General features: G+C 37.2%; 1 protein-coding gene and 1 long non-coding RNA gene across 2 annotated transcripts in view; one reads left to right on the top strand and one right to left on the bottom strand.

Annotated features, from left to right (window-relative positions):
* The window catches only part of LOC145959328 (serine/threonine-protein kinase NLK-like), a gene marked incomplete at its 5' end in the record, with an annotated part of 149779 nt that overhangs the window by 87161 nt on the left and 42965 nt on the right, over window positions 1-19653 (bottom strand). The window lies entirely within an intron of this gene.
* The window catches only part of LOC145959287 (uncharacterized), a 103938-nt gene that overhangs the window by 47464 nt on the left and 36821 nt on the right, over window positions 1-19653 (top strand). The gene's annotated exons all lie outside the window — the stretch shown is intronic.

A 19653-nucleotide genomic window follows, 5' to 3' on the forward strand; every position in this document is an offset into this window, starting at 1 on the left:
GTTCGCTAATATCAAATCATCCAAGAAAAAGAAACTCAGCGCATCGAACGTTGCGTTTTTACAATCTTTGGGATTTGCGGTGCGAAACAGCTGAACGATGACCGACATTCTCAACATCGGTGATGAACCGATCTTTGACAATCGTATCATCAAGATCGAGACTCACACGTACAACCCGTTCGCCAATACAACGTTCGGACACAGTGATGAGATAAGAATACCCATACAACAACAGGATCTGTATACATTGCCGTATGAGAGCTTCCTATACATCGAGGGACAACTAACGAAAACCAAACCAGCTGAAGGAAGTGATGTGGAACTGGCAAATAATTACGCTGCATTCATGTTCGATGAGATTCGATACGAACTCGATGGCGTTGAGATTGATCGCAATAGAAACGTAGGAATAACTACTACGCTCAAAAACTATGTAACGGTATCATCCGATAGAAACGTGATTATGAAAAACGCCGGCTGGGATCCGTGGACCTATGAGAATGGACATTTCAATTTTTGCGTACCGCTCCACATGTTATTGGGATTTTGCGAGGATTATAAACGAGTGGTGATTAACGCTCGTCACGAATTGATCTTAATACGATCGCGCAACGATAATAATTGTCTGTTTGGAGATTCGACACTGGAACCTGTGATCAACATATTCAAGATACAATGGCGAATGCCACACGTGCTGTTGAGCGAGATCGAAAAACTGTCGATGCTGCGTGCTCTGGAAAGCGGACGATATCTCAGCATGGATTTTCGCTCGTGGGATCTATACGAGTTTCCGCTATTGCAGCTTACAACCAAGCATTCGTGGGCCATTAAGACCGCGACTCAACTGGATAAACCACGATACGTTGTCTTCGCTCTGCAGACAAACCGGAAAAATATCATGTCTGAGGATACGAGTCGATTCGACCACTGCAAATTAATCAACGTGAAACTCTATCTGAATTCGAAATGTTATCCGTACGACGATATGAATCTGGATTTCGAAAAAGGCAGATGTGCCATTCTCTACGACACGTACGCGCGCTTCTGCAAGAACTATTACGGATACGAGTATCTCGAGCCGAGTCTCTCCATCTTACAGTTTCAACGTCAGGGTCCGTTCGTGATTATCGATTGTTCTCGACAAAACGAATCGGTTAAGAGCGCAACCGTGGATGTGAGATTGGAATTCGAATGTAAGGAGAACGTGCCGGCGAATACCACTGCGTACTGTCTCATCATACACAATCGTGTGATCCAGTACAATCCGTTGACCAATGTTGTACGCAAAATCACCTAAGCGATAACATCGACACAAGAGAGGGGAGGAGGAGCAGGATATAAATCAAAGTGCTGCGAGATGATTTTAGAGTTTCCCATTCCTCTCGACTGATGCATCGGGGAGAGAGAGAGAGATCTCGTCATGTCCGTACCAACGTTTGTGGATCTGCAAGGATTTATTGTCGGGAGAAATTTTGTCGTGAAGGAAGCTGCGGTTCTGAGAAAGGGATATGTTCTCTCGCATTACTTTTTCGCAAGTCCCGTACCGTGGAGCGTGCTTACAAAATCTGAGCGATGTCAAGTCTCATGGGTGATTAGAAATCATCATGGATTACAATGGGAAGACGGAAACGTTCCGTATGGCTTGGCTCAGCGTGTAATTACAACAGCTGTCGTTGGTACGATACACGAAGAAGAAGAAGAAGAATCGTCTGTCGTGTACGTTAAAGGACTTGAAAAGCGAAAATGGCTGACCGATATACTAGACGATGCGGGAAACGGCTATATTATTGAAACCTTGGATGCAGACTATGAAGATATTGATTCTCTAAATAAATTAGATATTACCAATAGTATGCGATGTGGAAAACATGTTAAGAATTGCGCATTACAAAATGTATTTAAAATATTTCTTCTTCTTCTTCTTCTACAATTTGGTTGGCCTCGTCCCTTTAAGGGTGTAATCCGGCCATCAACTGGTAAATTGGATGGAGGTTGAGAACTTATTTGGTTTATGGTTGAATGATTATTGTCCTTGAAGTGATCTGGTTGTAGCTATGGTCGTGTATCCGATGTATTTTAGCGGATTTCTGACTAAGGATCGGTTGGCGCCCAAAACCCACAGTAACCGCGATAGCACTCAAAAAAAGGATAACTTTCTGCCGAAAATCGCAGTTGATTAGCCCAGAAATGGGCTGTTTGATACAAAATACGCGAGGCTCGCACAAAATCACGTGTAGTTAACTTTGATGCAAAGATGGCGCTCCCATTTAAAATATTTAACTGGTGGTCGCAACGCCAGAAAGAATTGCAAGAAAATAAAATATGTAAACATTAATATGTTTTATCTGTTATTTCCCCTTCCTAGACCTTTCCTTGCGTTTCTAAGAATTTTTTGTCTGAGCGTTGTCTCCCCTTCTCCTAAAATTCAAAGCGTTAGAAGCATTGATCTTCCCACCACATTATACTTTTGGAAGATGAGCGTCATGTATACTCGGTTATTTCTTATACGATCAGTGTCACGTTAACACCGCTCTCGTGGTTCACTTTTCATAACTCCCAGAGAAATGTATTACGTCGAAAGAAACGGAAACAGCGGCAGCGGCATCGGAAGACGCGTGAATAATTACGTACCGAGTCGTGATAAAACTCCATCGTTTGAGAACAAATGTGACGAGTAAGTTTTATTTAACTTTTTCTATTTTTCGATTTTTACAAATTGTATTATTACTATTATTTTAATTTTAATTTTTCTGTAGCATTTCGTTGGAACGTCGTGCGGTTCGTATACTAGGTAGACGATACGCATTGACAGCTACGGAATTCAAATTCCTCGAAATTGATATCAACGTGGGTCCACCGAGTTACGTGGAGATTGCCATAAGAGATCATCGAGGAAAGGAACTGATATTATCTCTCGAAACGTGGAAGGGACTCTACGAGCAACATCGCAATATTCAAAATTTACTTTGGAACAACTCTAAAGATGACTACAATTTCATAAGCGTTGGACCGCTAACAGTGAGAGTTCGTACGATTAACGACGTCAAACTCATAAGTCTCGAATCTTCAAACGTATGCTTGATGATGGTCGAATCGATTACATCGTATGTTCGATCTCGATCAATGCATAGATGTAACTTTTGATCTATTGGGTAAAATTATCGAAACAGTTGATGTCAAGTTTACGCAATTCTCCAATATCGCGTCCACTGTAATAAATCCAAAAGAAATATCGAATGTAATACGCGCGAGTGACGCTTTCAATAAGCATCAACTCGTCGATTGCGAGCTGGCAGCTTTAGTTTTTAGTCCATAGTACGTAAGAAAAATATGTAAAACAAGAATAAAGAGTTTTAAGTCTAAATCATGATGTAATTTCTTCGCACGCATTTCCATCCACCCAATCCTCTTCAAAGGAATACCGCTTATATTGTTTAATTAGAAAAAAATCTAGAATTACTTATATTGTGGGAGAGGGGGTGTATCGCAAGAGCACAAAGCTATTTTGTTTGCGAAAACATGTCCCGACGCGTTAGTCAGCCTTAAGATCCAATCCTCTTCAAAGGAATACCGCTTATATTGTTTAATTCGAAAAAAAAAATCTAGAATTACTTATATTGTGGGGAGAGGGGGAGGGTACCGCGAGAGCCATTTTTGTTTGCGAAAAACATGTCCCGACACGTTAGTCTCGGCCCGAAGACCCAATCCTCTTCAAATACCGTTGTTTATCAACCGGACATCGGTTTATGATTGTTTATACTTGTCATAAAACATCCAACACAAGCGTCCCCCGCCCCGCCCCGCAGCCCCCGCGCCTACAAAATCCCCTCCGTCCCGCGTGACGTCATTCCCCCGTGCCACCGAAAACCCCCTCCATCCTGCGTAACGTCATTCCCCCGCGCCGCTGAGATCCCCTCACGCCTTACCCCCCCTGAGAGGACCAGAGTTAGAACCCGCCTTGTATACCTACTGTCAATAAAATATAATTAAGAGCAAAACATACAAAAAGCGAAGTAAAGATATCTCTTAATAATAGTAATAAAAATAAATAAAAAACAAAGAATATAAAGAGATTCATAAATTATGATTGTTTACATTATATTGACAATGTTAGAATAATAATTTAATTAATTTGATTTATTTTATATTTTTTTAAAATATACAATAATATATGTATGTGTGAGATGAAATGGCTATCAAAAATTACATGTGTGTAAATTATTTCCAAATTATTTACAAAAGTGTAAATACATAAACAATATTATATATATATATATATATATATATATATATATAAATTAATTTAATTAAATTCTAATATTCTGATAAAATTTATAATTTTTGATTCAAATCAAAACATTGGTTTAAATAAAACAAAATTAAAATTTTAAGAAACAAGATAAAACCAGTAAAAATATTTCTCGAATAAATAATAAAATCAAAACATCTTCATTCATGAAGCATCTCTGAAATTTTGTGCGTATTTTCGAAAAATTGCGACGATTGTTGAGTATGTTTTCGCAATTCGATTCATCCGCGAAAATTAGCGTGCGAGGACGTTAATTACATGGTCGAGTTTCTTCGAGTGGTAGAATAAACAAAAGGAGAGGAAGAAGGGGAGGGAGGAAAAAAGAGGTGAACGAGCCGTCGCGAACCGACGAGAGATTAAGGTCGATCCACGAAGCCGAGCGAGTCACGAACGTAGAAAGGTACGACGACCTTCGAAAAGGGTCAACGCACCCATCCGCCGAGCGGTGCGCCGAGCGTAGTAAACGGAAGTGAAGTCACGAATTTCGGAGCGGAACGACCGTGAAATGACGCGACGCGCGGGTGAACGAGAAGGGACGGGGGAAGGGAAGGTAACTCGCCCCCGGGGATCCACTGTCGCGGTTTAGGCTATGTTTATTCATTCGAAATCCGGCGACGAGCCGACGATGGGACACACACACACACACGTACAAACACACACAATCGCCGGTGGGCTCCTCACCGGAAGTTCTAGGGGTTATTGCAGAAGCGAGCTGGTCTGCTGGAAGGTGAGAAACGAGATGCAAATACAGGGCGTCTGCCGTGTATCTCGAAAGAAACTGTGCTAAGCTCGCGAATTATGAAGCACCTTGTATATAATGGATCGCTCCGAAAATAGAAAAGGGAAGACGGAAAAAAGAAACAATGGTATCTCCTATATCGAAAATTAATTAGCGAATGTATTTCGCAGATCCATAACGATTCAAAGATATTGATCAATTTTCCTAACTTCCATTATTTAATGAGTCTCTCTGTCTCTCTCTTGCATCATAAACGTGTTGAAATTCCCTTGAGGATATTGTTGATCGGTTTGATGGCTAATAACGAAACCAATGACTTTGGGGTCTGATTAGGGTGTTGGTTTTGTCGGGGTGTTTCGTCACCTCGTCGACGACAAATTTCCTCGTTACTTGAGAGAGCTCTTTGTTAGAAGAGGTCGTCGAACGAAGAGTCTCACGAGTAATTCACCTGCTGCCGGGGAATGTTAAAAGTATCATCGTCGGCGTTTTTTTTTTGTTCATCGGAAACAAATAACGAATGATTATTTATCGCGCAATCTTTTGCAAACCAAGACTGTTATCGCAGGTGATAATGTAGTTCTTTATCGCACATCGGACTGATTTTTGTTTTACGTTCACTGTAAGGAAGAGAAGAATAAAAAAAAAAAAACATTTCAATTTTATGTTTCCGTTTGAAGGCATTTCGATCTTCCCTGGATGTTACATTACATCCGCTAACGCGAATGCAATCCGGAAACACGTATAAAGGCCGAAACAATGGTATGTTACGTGTATCGGTATCAGGTCGATTTTATTTTATCCGCCGTGACCTCTCTTATGCAAACAAATGAAAAATAAAATCACGGTTCGGTGCGCAATCAAAATAAATTAATTTGAAGAATGAAAATAAGAGAAAAAGGGAGAGAATTTTTTCGAATATTTCACTCTGTGGCGAATTTTATCCGTGGAATATTTTAAATGGTATTAATGAAACATGCATTTATGATACTGACATTTATATACGCGAATTTTTCTCGCGACACAAGCGTTGTATTTGATCATTGGGATTTTAAGAATAATTCGGTGAAAAAGAATGTATTAAAATATATATTAGAAATACACATATATATTTCATAAATAGTAAAAGTGCATATACTTTCTTTATATTTTATTTTATATAATTCTATATTTTATAGTTATATTAATCTAATTTCACATTTTTTTCTTGTGGTCTCTTTTTAATATAAAAATTATTTAATTTTATTAATTAAAAATAATATTACAAATAAATAAAAAATAATAAATAATTAAATATTAAAATAATAAATAATAAAAAAAAATAAAAAATAATAAATAATAAATAAAATAATAAATAATAATTAAAATAACAAATAATTAAATAATTTTATTACAAATAACATTTGAAGGTAATTTTGTGATTTTTATTAAGAATAGAATAATTAATAAAATTAAAATAAAGTTTTTATATTGCTTATGTATCCTATATTTCTTATTAAAATTGCGATCGATCGAGGAACACATGTATTTTGTTTGAAATTCAACAGAGGATTTCCGCGACGAAGAGAAAGCGTACAATTTTTGGGATATCCTGCATTTTGAAAGACGGCAGATGGGGCCATTCGAAACCGGGTTCGAATGCGATCCTTTCGCCTCGTGGCGAACGCGATATGACATTTCGATGAATCTGTACAAGATATCTGAAGAAGATTTAATATCTCACAAAAAGTACAATTCTAACAATAATAATGAATCTTTAAATAAGAATACTTTAACATTTCGATACATCTCTAAATCTTAGATTAAAATTCGATAAAAGAAACACTCCACTGTACGATAATCGAATTGTCAAAGCTCTTTGTGCACTTGGAGAAGCTTTTATTAGAATAGTTATATAGAATAGTTATATATAATAGTTTTATAGAATAGTTTAAGATACGAGAGCTCAGTGATATTTTCATCTTTGAGTTGCTGAAAAATCATTTTTAAATTCTCTAAAAACTATTCCAAGCCATGTATTTGTTACGCAATTATTTTGAAACATCCTTTAGAGGATACGAGAGAAAAGAGAGACGTTTCGTCTGCCAATCTAGCATCTGGCGGATCATTCTCGCCTTCGAAAATTGCGGTATCCGCAACATCGCGCAACTTTGCAGTCTCGAAGAAGCTTGTCGTATCATCGTATCGCGAAAAGACGCTGAAAAGACGCACGTAGCTGCAATTTGCGAACGGCCGCCTACCGAATGCCGCATAATTACGACGTTTCCTGGGGAAAGCTCGCGTGCAACGCGCGCGCGTCGTTGTTGCAACATTGCAACGCGTGCATCGCACAACAAAAGCGGCGTTTCAAAGGAAAATTGGCGCAACAGAGGTGCGCCGTTTTCCGTTTGCTAAGAATACAAAAAAAATGAAAAAAATAATGTAAAAGAAGATCACAAAGTTCTTGGAGGGGACGGTGCATGCAATATCTCTCGTGTATCGCAGTCTAGGAAAGAAGAGAGGGGGAGAGGGGTTTCGGGAGGAATCATATTAAATTATCTCGAAGAAATTAATTTGAAATAAAATTACGAGATAAATTTATCATACACAATTCTCATTGAATTTTTTATGATAATCTCGATTTTAATTTTTCCTCCATTTTTCTCAAGCAATTGTTTTGATTATTAAAACGCGATATATCTCCATAAACCCTCGATGCACTTTGTCGCTGCGTTTTCTTCGCCGATTTCAATTGTTATCCCTGTTCACTGAATATTATTATTTTAAGTGAGTGAGGAAAGGGATGTCTCTTCAAAGCCACGTGTGTACGACAGGTAAAAAGCGAGCAGGAGCAGAAGGAAGGGGAAGAGGGAGATTATCGATTTCTCGCACGCATGTCAATTGCCATTTACACGCAAACGACGAGGAATAAATCTCTAGATCTTTTCGAAAATCTAAAGAAAATGTATAAGAAACCATCGAGATGTACATTTCACGGGATAAAATCTCAAATAACCGACTAGGATGCGATAAATATCATAGAAATTCAATTAAAGTGAATATCAAGAATCGTAAACATAAACAACAATCATATTAAAATGAATTTTCCTACGCGTATAATTAAGCTTCTTTATTATATAAAAATTACAAAATTAATTAAATATTTCTCGTAACAAGAATTTATGAATAATTTTTGAGAAAGCAGGATCTTCGAGTAACTGAAAAATTCCTACGAAAAACGTATTTTTCGAAGTTGCAGATATTATGTTAGACGAGATTAAGATTCTCGAACGCGGAGGCAGTTGATAAAAATTGCATCGCGCGAGATGCATCAGACTCGATTCGCAGAAGGTTGCCGTTGGTCGCGGGAAAAACGCTGTCGAGGGCTTACAAAAACACGAGCAATTGCCATCCCTCCGCATCTCGCGCGCGCGCGCGAAATTGACAGCTGCTGTCGGCGGCCTCACCTGCAGCCGCTGCACCTGCGCTCGTTCGACGTGTGTACTCACCTGCGTCTCGCAAGTGACCCGCGGCGAGCGTGCAACCAGATTAACGACTATGAAGAAAAAGGGAGAAAAAGAGGGGAGGGAAGAAAGAGGCAGAGAGAGAGAGAGAGAGAGAGAGAAAGCAAGCGTTTAATAATATCGCACTTCCGGCTCCGCGTATTATCGAGATGGATCATAAGGGTACGTAAAGGTCACCGTCACGAACGCGGATTGATAAGTAAGTGCGTATAACGCAATGCGTAACGCATAATCGAGTCGACGGGAGTCGATTGTCACGAGTCGTCGTATGTCGTTTGGCGAAATTTATCGTTCATTGATCCCTTTATATGCACTTGTGTAAATTGGTGTGCAATAATGTTTACAATACGTCGCGTCGTTCATTATGGATTACTATATCGTGCGTTGTACTCGATAATAAAATATGTATAAAGAGACCTTATGTGCAGAAAAGCTTGGCAAAGATCCAAATTGAGGAAAGTGAATTAAAGTGACAGAAATTGAATAAATATTCTAATTAAATAGAATAAAAATATAAATTATATTAAAATAATTATATATGAAATTTAAAAATAATTTTTCAAATAAAAATTTATTTAAATATCGAGTCAAATACTATTTTACACAAATAAAAAAGAATTATTGTTAGTAATTTAGATTTTAAATTAATATTTTTTTAAGGAAAATAAAATCTCGATTTTGCGGGCATTTATATTTAATTTATTCAAGTTTAATAAATTAAACTACTTTATTATATTTAAGAATGTAATATAGATATTTTTTTATATTTGATTATAATTAATTTTATTTTAATTATAATTAATATAATTATATAATTTTATTTTAATATAATTAATATCATTTTATTTTAATTATAATTAATTTTATTTTATTAATAATATATTTTATTATATAATATACACATATTTTATTATATTTACTAAATTAAACTACTTGGTTTCAGCTTTCTATTAATTAATGTTTGCTAAAATATCGGTGCATTTATGGATCATTGCGAATACAACGTAAAAACACCCCTTGAGAAGATCCTCGAACTCGTTGATATTCGGAACAAACTGTTCAGCGGCGGCCTTTATTTCGCCCTAGTCGAACAGACAGCCATAAATCAGCTGAAACGCAGCTTCTTGTTCCGCGATTGCCGCCGGCAAAAGCTCGTCGTGAAACTATGGTTCTTTGCATCTCGAACCAAACGCGTTTCTCAGAGCTTCGCTCTCAACAATACATATTTCCCTCATCGCGACGAGCTTGCATAAGCGAGGAAATACGACGAACATTGCGACGTTAAGAAAAGAGAGAAAGAACCGACAGCTTGCGACTATCTGTTTATGAGAGATATTTTCCTTGCTTTCTGCGGATTTGTTCGCTAAAGTTTATGCTTCTTCTCGCGATCGCTTTTAAATAAATAGATACATCAAGTAAAAAGTGCCTTCGGCTTTTTACTTATATGTGTATATATATGTTGTTGGAAAATCTTTCTTTATTTTATGTGTCTTTATTTTAAATTATATTTTTAATAAATGTCTGTCTTTATTTTAAATTATATTTTTAATAAATTAATATCAGTTTAATCAACTTAAAATTAGATTGTATTTTATATTAATCATTATTTTTTATATTAGTTGTGATTTTCTTCTTCCATATTATTAGTTATAATTATCAAATTATTATTTTCCTAATCCTTTTACTTGTGTGAATGGTTTTATTATACGTCACGACACACTCGCAGTTGCAAATACGCAATATTGCGAAAGATCTCTCGAAAACATCTCAAACTCGGAGATTTTCGCGAATTTCATGGAATCGATCCTTTGAATATGCGTCCCCTGGAGTAAGTGCCGGGATGTATTTACGCTCGCAAGCTCAAGCGGACGCGGAAGTTCCGTCCAACTAGTTTGAATTTAACAAGGAGAAACCGCGACGCGCTTCGGACGACGTGTCGTGGGACTTAGCGAGAGACAGAGGGAACGTTTGCGTAATTATCCCGTGATAGGTTCCCGGCTCAAAGTTAGTCGCGGAGAAGTAGTTCGTTCTCTCAATGAGATACATACATATGTATATACATGTATCGCTCCTGCTTCAGGTCGCTCGTGGGAAATCTGACGAGTGAAAAATGTGCGATATGATATGGAAAACATTTCCTATTCCTCGACAAATACTTTCTATTAATTTTTGACAGCTCTTCGGTTTTTGATTCGGTCTTGATTTGACAGCCAAAATTTGCTTGACATTCGTATTAATTTCTTTTATTATTTTAATAATAGCTCATTTGAGATACTTGTCTCTTATTCGATTAATTGATAAATTTCTATACGTTTTTAATACTTTATAGAAAACTTTATTGAAAAAAATGTTTAATTAATTTTAATTATTTTATTTTTATAAATTTCTTCTTGTATTTTGTAGAAAGTTTATTTCACTAACTAAATTCTTATTTATTATTTGATATTATTTCCAAGTTTTTATTATCAGTGTAACTTTATCGCAAATTATTACTCGAGTAAATTTTCATTCGTGAAATTCGTTTAGTTAATATATATTTTAAGAGATCCAACTCTGGTCGGGATATATTTGACGCACGATTCCTGGCATCAGAATCTCTTTGAAAATTTTTGCGAAGGAAATTTCGGAGTTTCACGGTTCGTTTCCGCTTCGATTTTCCGTTCTCCGCTTCCGGCGGTGGATCAATTGATACCGTGGGGTTTCGATGGGCCACGGGTGAAACGTGACCCAGAGATCCTCGGCGAGAAAACTGCAGCTACAGGAACCCGCTCGGCAGCCACCTCGTCGAGGAAAACGACGCAAAGGCAGAGAGAAGGGAAAGGAGAGCGACAGAGGGAGAGAGAGATGAACGGAGGCAAAGAGAGGAAGGGATCTGTGGAGCGAAACCGGATGGAACGCCCGGTATATCTAGATGATTCGCCTGCGTGCTTCGCTCGGCGCCCTTACGAAACCGGATAACAGCCCTCCGCGCAGAGATAACTGATCTTTATGCTTCGTTTCCATGAACCACCATGTTTGCGTTGTGTCTTGCCATCGTTGTTAAATGTACATCATTATCATTTCAACATGTCCCATGCGCTTTCGAAATATTTCTCTACCAAATCACCGAATTGATGACGGTTTAAACTTAATCTTTATGTATTTTATTTCCGATTCTTGCATAGATTTTATTTCTTTTCACTAAATCCATCAATCAAATTTGGATTCCAAATATATACCTGAACAATACACGACGTATCCTTGATACATCTGTAAAAAGGAAATTTACAACGGGTTATTATCGAAATGTACGATTGTAAAGCAGCAACATTCTATTTAGGCTTCGTTTCCATGAATCACCATGCTTGCATTCTGTGTTATCTTACCATCGTTGTTAAATGTACATCATTACATATTTCAACGTGGCCCCCCCTTATGCGCTTTCGAAATTTTTTTCTACCGAGTCACCGAACAATTGATGACAAACGAAATTTAATCTTTATGTATATTTTGTTTCCATTCTTGTGTAGATATTTTCTCCTTCTTTAAAAGATTTTCTTTTCACTAAATTTATCAATTAAATTTGAATTTCAAATATATATCTGAACAATACACGACATATCCTTGGTACATCCGTATGTAAAAAGGAAATTTACAACGGGTTATTATCGAAATGTACGATTGTAAAGCAGCAACATTCTATTTAAGCTTCGTTTCCATGAATCACCATGTTTGTACTCTGTTATCTTACCATCGTTGTTAAATGTACATCATTATTATTTCAACGTAGCCCATGCGCTTTCGAAATTTTTTTCTACGGAGTCACCGAACAATTGATGACAAACGAAATTTAATCTTTATGTACATTTTGTTTCCATTCTCGTATAGATATTTTCTCTTTCTTTGAAGGAGTTCTTCTTTCACTAAATCCGTCAATCATCAATTTGGATTTTAAATACATTGAACAACGCTCGACATGGGTACATCCTTGGTACATTCGTATGTAAAAAGGAGATTTATAACGGGTGATTATCTAAATGTACGATCGTAAAGCAGCAACATTCTATTTCCATTGTGCGTGCCAGGTTAAAGATCAATCCTTGGAAAAGCCTTGTTTCCTCGCAGTTTCGAAACTGCCCATTGTTCCCCAAATAGAATTCCCGAAAAGTACGACTTCTTTTTCGAAGCACGGAGGTTGAAGAAGGAAAGTAGCTCGGTTGTACATTTCATAGCGAGGCAATCGATAGGATTCGAGGTCGTTCCGATAACCTTTGCTAATGATGGCTTTCTATGGCGTCGCGCGAGGAGGAGACGTCAGAATCGTGGGAGCCCACGTGTCGGGATCAACGGCATGTATAAACGAGCAGCGAGCCGAACTGCAAATCATCACTTTAATCAGACGTTCAAAAAAAGAGAGAGAGAAAGAAGCACGTTGGCTTATCGACGTTTTCATTCCTGTCTCTTACCCTCCTCAAGAGTTATCGTCCGCTTTAAACGCGTTGCAATTGATCGGGAACGGAATCTTTTTTACTCGTTTGCCACTCGAAAGCGAATAAAAGAAATGAATACAGTAAAATTGTGCGAAAGTCGCAGTCGCTTTACGCGGATGATAAAAAGGAGATCGCACACTTTGCAGATCTTAATTAATTTAATAAAAGCGTCACCGTAACTTCTTTAATTAATTTAATTAAGAGAACTTTTATAAATAAATACCCGGGAATGAGCTTCAACTAAAATCCCTTTTCTTAAAATCCAGTTTATTTCAAATTTTTCCTAATAAATTGTATTTAACAAAATTTTGCAACAAAAAGTTAATAGCCACTTTTCACTTTTTGATCAACTGACAAGTCGAATCGCTAACAACTCAATTGGATAATCAGTCGCTAAGATGAAGAAGATAGTTTTTTTCTCAAAATTCCGACTAAAGTAAAATCTCGAAACGTCAATAATCATTAATGACGCATTTCGGCGAGACACGGTATGCAACGTGCTTGCACTTATCCCATCACGCTTGCGTCGGCCAAATTTGAAACGGTTCAATGGTTCGTTCTCGGTGCTTTAGTTTCTCACGAGTCTGTGTAATTCCATTAGCATCGAACCCTGGAACTAGTTCGCGAAACAATAGGCCGATTTCGAAGATGAGGATTGGCTAAAATTGATCGTTCCTAGCCTTGAAAACTCTCGAAAATTGAGAATGTCGAGTGGTAACGAGATAGCATAATCGGATCAATATAAATAATTAATAAACGCGCCCAAATGTCTGTACTTTGAAAAATTAATGTTACAATCATGCGCAAGATAGCTAAGTAAATGTATAAAAGACGACTTAATTATCCTTAATTTTAATTTTTTAATTATCCTTCTTACCTTGAGACAAGATCGAATTGTCCAAAGCAATTCGTTTCTTGTTTTTTTTAATAATGTTACGAGGTCAGGAATTTTAATTTTCTAGCTTCCTAAAAATTCTTCAGCATTTTAAACCCTCGATTTTTAGCTTGCGACATTAATCCCTCGAAAACTGATTACTTCGGACGACTTTTTCGCGGGGAAATATCGATCTTCGACTCGAGGGAGCATCCGCGATCGATGACGACTCCCCCAGCAGTTATTCGTGTCGCTCTTTTTTTCCGTCGCGAATGACGTCACGCGAAACCTCGATGTACGCGCGTCTGAATGTGCGGTTGCATGTGCGCGCACACGTGTCGACGATGACGGGGAGGACAAAGATACTCGCCATCTGCGCCGCGACAGCTGCAACGTGCGACGGATGCACGTGTGGGAGGTGGAAGGAGGGCGGGGGACACGCACATGTGCACACATACGTACATGCATGAAGAAGGGGTGCCGCTCCCCCGTGCGTCGTTAATCTACTTTCATTATATTTTCGCAATTGGCGCACTTCGTGCGTGCTCTTCTCCTCGCATTCCCTCTTCGGGGTACTCTTTATTTAACTTCCAACCGTCATACGCCAGCCGTCGCAATTTTGCCGGCCTCTTTTCTTCCTTCACCCGCTTTTCTCCCTCGCGATTTTTATCTCGAATATTACCGTACGCAATTGTCCTCGCGGTTCATAATTTAATATCCATCTTGGCACAAGTTATCTTCAGGACTCTGCGATGTATGTTTTTTGATAATACTATTTTTTTATGGTTATTGACACTCCAGTCTTATAAACACACATGCGATACTTTATAAATATATATTTTGCTTTCTTGAAATATATGCAAACGTACTAAAGATAATTAAGCTCACAAAGATAGATAGAGGTATCTGTTTGTCCCATAAATGTCTCATAAAATTTCCGTTGAGCCTCAGAGAAGCGTACGAGGGTTCAAAGAAGTCAATAGAAACTAAAATATCTACTAATGCTTGCCGATCGAGCGGTTGAAGAACGTGCCGCCAGACAAAGACCTAAGCTGAGCTCAGAACCGAACAGAACGGACCTGTTTCACGACTGGGAGACCTTCGTGCATGCACACTCTCTCTTTCTCTTTCTCTCTCTCTCGCGATCAGGCTGCTGCCAGATCTGGTACTCGGGACGAGTATCGCGGCTGGTCCAGGTCGTCTCGGGAGGAGACCGCTCGAAGCAGAGGGCGATGAAGAAGAAACCAGAGAGCGGGATTATTTAACGCCCGAGTTAATTCCAAGCCACCCGCCATTTCTTTCTTCTGCAGTTTCATTAAAAAAGTTAACAATTTATTTTCATCCACGCATTTTCGTGCTGCATCCTTTAAAAGAGAAGATCAGAGGATTCGCGCGCTCAACAGCAATTAAAAAATATTATTATTTGTCTTTCTTAATTATCCTGAATGAAGATCCATGATAGAGATTATATGTTTTGTTTGTATATATGTGTGTTTCTCTTTCATGGATATATTCAATCTTTCTCAATAAGTAGCCACAATTATAATTTATGCATATAATCGCGTTCTCGCCAATCAATTTCTCTGTCCTACATTTGGACTAATCGCGAATCCGCGAAATCATACCGTTTAATGTGGCTCATTACGCTGGCGTTTTGCATAGCGATTCGGTTGATTTAATAGAACAATTCTATTAGGCTGCAATGACGCGCCCATAAATCAGCATCGGTTTATTCTACAACCATCTACCGGGTATCACGTGATAATAAGATCTAACGAATATGATGTACATTTAATTATAAAATATTATAAAATCAAATATTTATATACAGAAATATACAGGGTGTTTCTTAATAAGTGCGAAAGTTTTAGGAAATGATCCTTTGTCGAAAATTAAGGGGGGTTTTTCATATAAACATCCCTGCCTGTGGAGTTACACTCCTCCAAAAATGGGGGTAAAAATTAGGTTTTTATTTTTTTCTCAAATTTGAAACAAGTTAAAGAAATGAAATTAGGTGGATATTTTCTACTTTTTACTTTCTGGTAAAAAGGTTATTTATTAATATTTTTTTCAGCCTCCCATACTGTTATAAGGGGATAAAACTAGCAACTCCTATTCAATTTTTTATTAGAACTTTTTAATGTTTAGATGAAAAACCCCCCTTAATTTTCGACAAAGAATCATCTCTTAAAATTTTTCATACTTATTAAGAAACATCCTGTATATATTTTATACAAAAATATTAAATATATGAGAAATTGAAATTCAAAAAATATAATAGAAAATATATTTTATATATTATTTATTATTTATTTTTATTTTTTACTATTTATTTATATATTTAATAACTTTTATATTATTTATTTACTCATTATTCACGTGCGCAAACATATTATATGAATATACTGGGTGTTAAAAAAGTCTGGACACGGTCGAATATCTCAATAAGGAAGAGTTTTACTAGAAAGTGTTTCAGACAAAAGTTATATGGCTTCGAGGGGGACATAACATGGTACCATTCGTTTGACCTTGAAGAGTTATTTGAAGGTCACATGAAGGTCACCTTCAATTTCTTAAATGGAACCCTCTATTTTTTATTGCATATTCTTGTAGCTTATCTCGAGGGCTTTCCAAAACACTATAATAAAATATTTTTCCCTCAAGTACTTTTTGAGTTATAAGGCTTGAAATCATTTCTTAATTTTACATAAACCGTAAAATATCTTGTAAAATATTTATTTTTCGATTATCTTACCTTCATACTTTTATGTACAAAATAATGAGAGGAATCAATTGGTGTAACTATGTGTTTTCTTTACACCAATTGATTCTTCTCATTATTTTGTACATAAAAATATTAAGGTAATCGAAAAATGAATATTTTACTAGATAATTTACAGTTTATGTAAAATTAAGAAATTATTTCAAGCCTCATAACTCGGAAAGTACTTAATGAAAACTAACTTAAGTAACTTAAGTAACTTATAGTGTTTTGGAAAGCTCTCGAGATGAGCTATAAGAATATGTAAAAGCATATAGGGTATCCCATTTAAAAAGTTGGACGTGACCTTCACGTGACCTTTAGGTGACTCTTCAAGGTCAAACTAATAGCACCATGTTATGTCCCCCTCGAAGCCATACAACTTTTGTCTGAAACACTTTCTAGTAAAACTCTTCCTTATCGAGATATTCGACCGTGTCCAGACTTTTTTTAACACCCAGTATATTTGATCCAATAATATAGCAATATATTACTTTTGCGTGCAAATACTTGGGTGCTATAAATTAGAGTCTCGCATACCCTTTCTTCTTCACATCTGGACCCGTGATCTAAAATCTCGTCGTCGATTTTTGCAACATCTTTTTCCCCGTCACTCTCGGACGTGCGTGCGCATTCGTACCATCATAAATATTCATCCCGGCAATCCCGAACAAACTTTTGCTTCTTCTCCTCCTCTCTCTCTCTCTCTCTCTTTCTCTCTCGCGGTCGACTCTCCACACGCGTATAAATCGATATTGGCATCTATCGGCACCTCCGATCCCCGCTCACTTTTCAACAGCCGGAAATGGGTTATCTATTCGGTTCGCGGCCGCTCTTCCTTTTCCCCCGTTTTCGGCGCGAGGTCCTTTTTCTCCCTTTTTTTTACGCCACGGTATATTTCACGCAAATCGACCTCGAAATTACCACGCTATCGCCATTCGTTATTTTCTTCGACGGCGCGGATAGTTGGCGAACATGTGTGTTATTAACTGCGCGAATCGCGTAAAAATTAATCCATCTTGGACAGATTGTCGGACGAACATTTTGAGGCTTGCACCGCTTTACTCCGATCACCCTATATAAAATCTATAACTATTAATGGCAATCTGGCCTATATTCAAATCTGATGATAATCCGATGAATCCGAGAGGATCGCGATTGCAGCATCAGTCAGTTTACCGCGAAACAAAGAGTCGTGTCGATGAAAAATGTTAATTAACGTTCGCATAATCGGGCATTTGTAATTCATGCAGGCAGATATTTTACATCGTCCTCTTTTATCGGCCTTCGTGCTCCACTTGTCTCGAACAAAGTTCGAAATTCAATTGAAAAAATCTGCACGAGGTGCTCGACTCCTTCAAAAGGGCCATTCACGCAGCCACACGACACGTGTATCTGTGCGTTTGTGACGTAATACATCAAGCGCACAGTTTCATTAGCGTCAGGGAAACTCGTAAAACGCTTCGTATCGTTGACATACGTGTCTTATCAACAGTCGTAATGTTACAACAGCTCTTTCGTCCTAACAAGTCTGCAGATTATTTCATAGAGATATTATTCAGTCCAGCAGATGTGAAAACAATTATAATATTTATAGATGATTCGTAAATTTTGTAATTTATAAATATGATATAATTCAATAAATTTCTGTAAATTTTAATCCACGTAATTTTATTACAAGTACAAAGTTATAATTTATAAGCTTCTCTCTTGTGGTCCAGCGGTCGCTGTCGCATCTCGGTTTCTCCCTTCGAAAGCGCAGTATCGTCGCCTCTTAGGTTTGTTTTTAGCATTATCGAGCACGCAAGTGACTCGAAGAAATTTCATTCTGTACGTAATCTCGGTCACGAACGACCTACATCCGCGCGCGTCAAAGTTGCGGCAACTTCCAGATAAGGAAGTTCGCGCGAAACAAGGAGTTTTCAATCGACAACGAGTGTATTTCGCTCGAAAAGCCGAAAATCTTGAAAATCGACTAAATCTCGACGAGTTCTCGACCAACGAGCCGCGAAACATCGCGAGGACGTCGTACATCCTTGGCCTCATCGTCCGAATAAAACTTCATATACCACACGTAGAGTTATACCGAATCTTCCGAAAATTAAAAATCCCTCTAAAAAAACCTTACAAAAATAAAAAAATACGCCAAATACATAAAAAATATTCTACCTTGTATGCAACAAAATATTTAATAAAAGAAGTCCTTAAAAATAATTTACAGTAATTTTCCCCTCACAAAATCATTTTTTTTTTCCAAAAAACAAAACCTCAACAAATAATTTTCCTATCTTCCGGAAATTAAAAATCTATAACCGAAAATAAAAATGCATATCGCATGCAATTTTCAAGGTGAAAGATTTTTTGCAAGATATGACATATGATGATGTGATGATATCGAGTCAATTTTGAATGAAAAAACAATTTAATTCTATGAATCGACAATAATTTTTTGAAGCTCGGGTGAGATAAGCAAGCTCTTTCCGGATAGGATCTTAGTTTCATGTTTCATTCATCATTTTGCAATTCGCGAATCGATCGAAGCAAGCGCGAGGAAGATCTCGCGCTTGTTTCAGGAGAGAGAGAGCTTCGCGTTATCGCGTTTGAAGTCGATAAAATTCCAGGCGCCGAAATAAAGCGGGATCAGAACGGACTTTGACGGGATTCGTCGGGATTTAGTGTCCCGGTTTTTCAGAATTCACGTAAATTTCGTTCTTGACGGAACTTTTGCCTGCAGAGATCTCCGACGATTGTGACGTCATGAAGAGTCTCTGGATGTAAAAGCGAGATATATATGCATATAAAAATATTATACATGTATTTTACACACACACAAAGTTGTTTACAATATAACATAACATATTATAATATAAATTAATACATTTATAATATAAATAAATTAATATTAATAAATTATATGTATTAATAATAAATTATAAATATTAATAAATAATAAATTATTTATTATATATATATATAACATTACATTATAAATAACTTTGTT

This window comes from Camponotus vicinus, unplaced genomic scaffold, assembly GCF_025532165.1.
Source record: "Camponotus vicinus isolate PSW18456_S1 unplaced genomic scaffold, iyCamVici1.0 SCAF_1, whole genome shotgun sequence".
NCBI lineage: Eukaryota > Metazoa > Arthropoda > Insecta > Hymenoptera > Formicidae > Camponotus > Camponotus vicinus.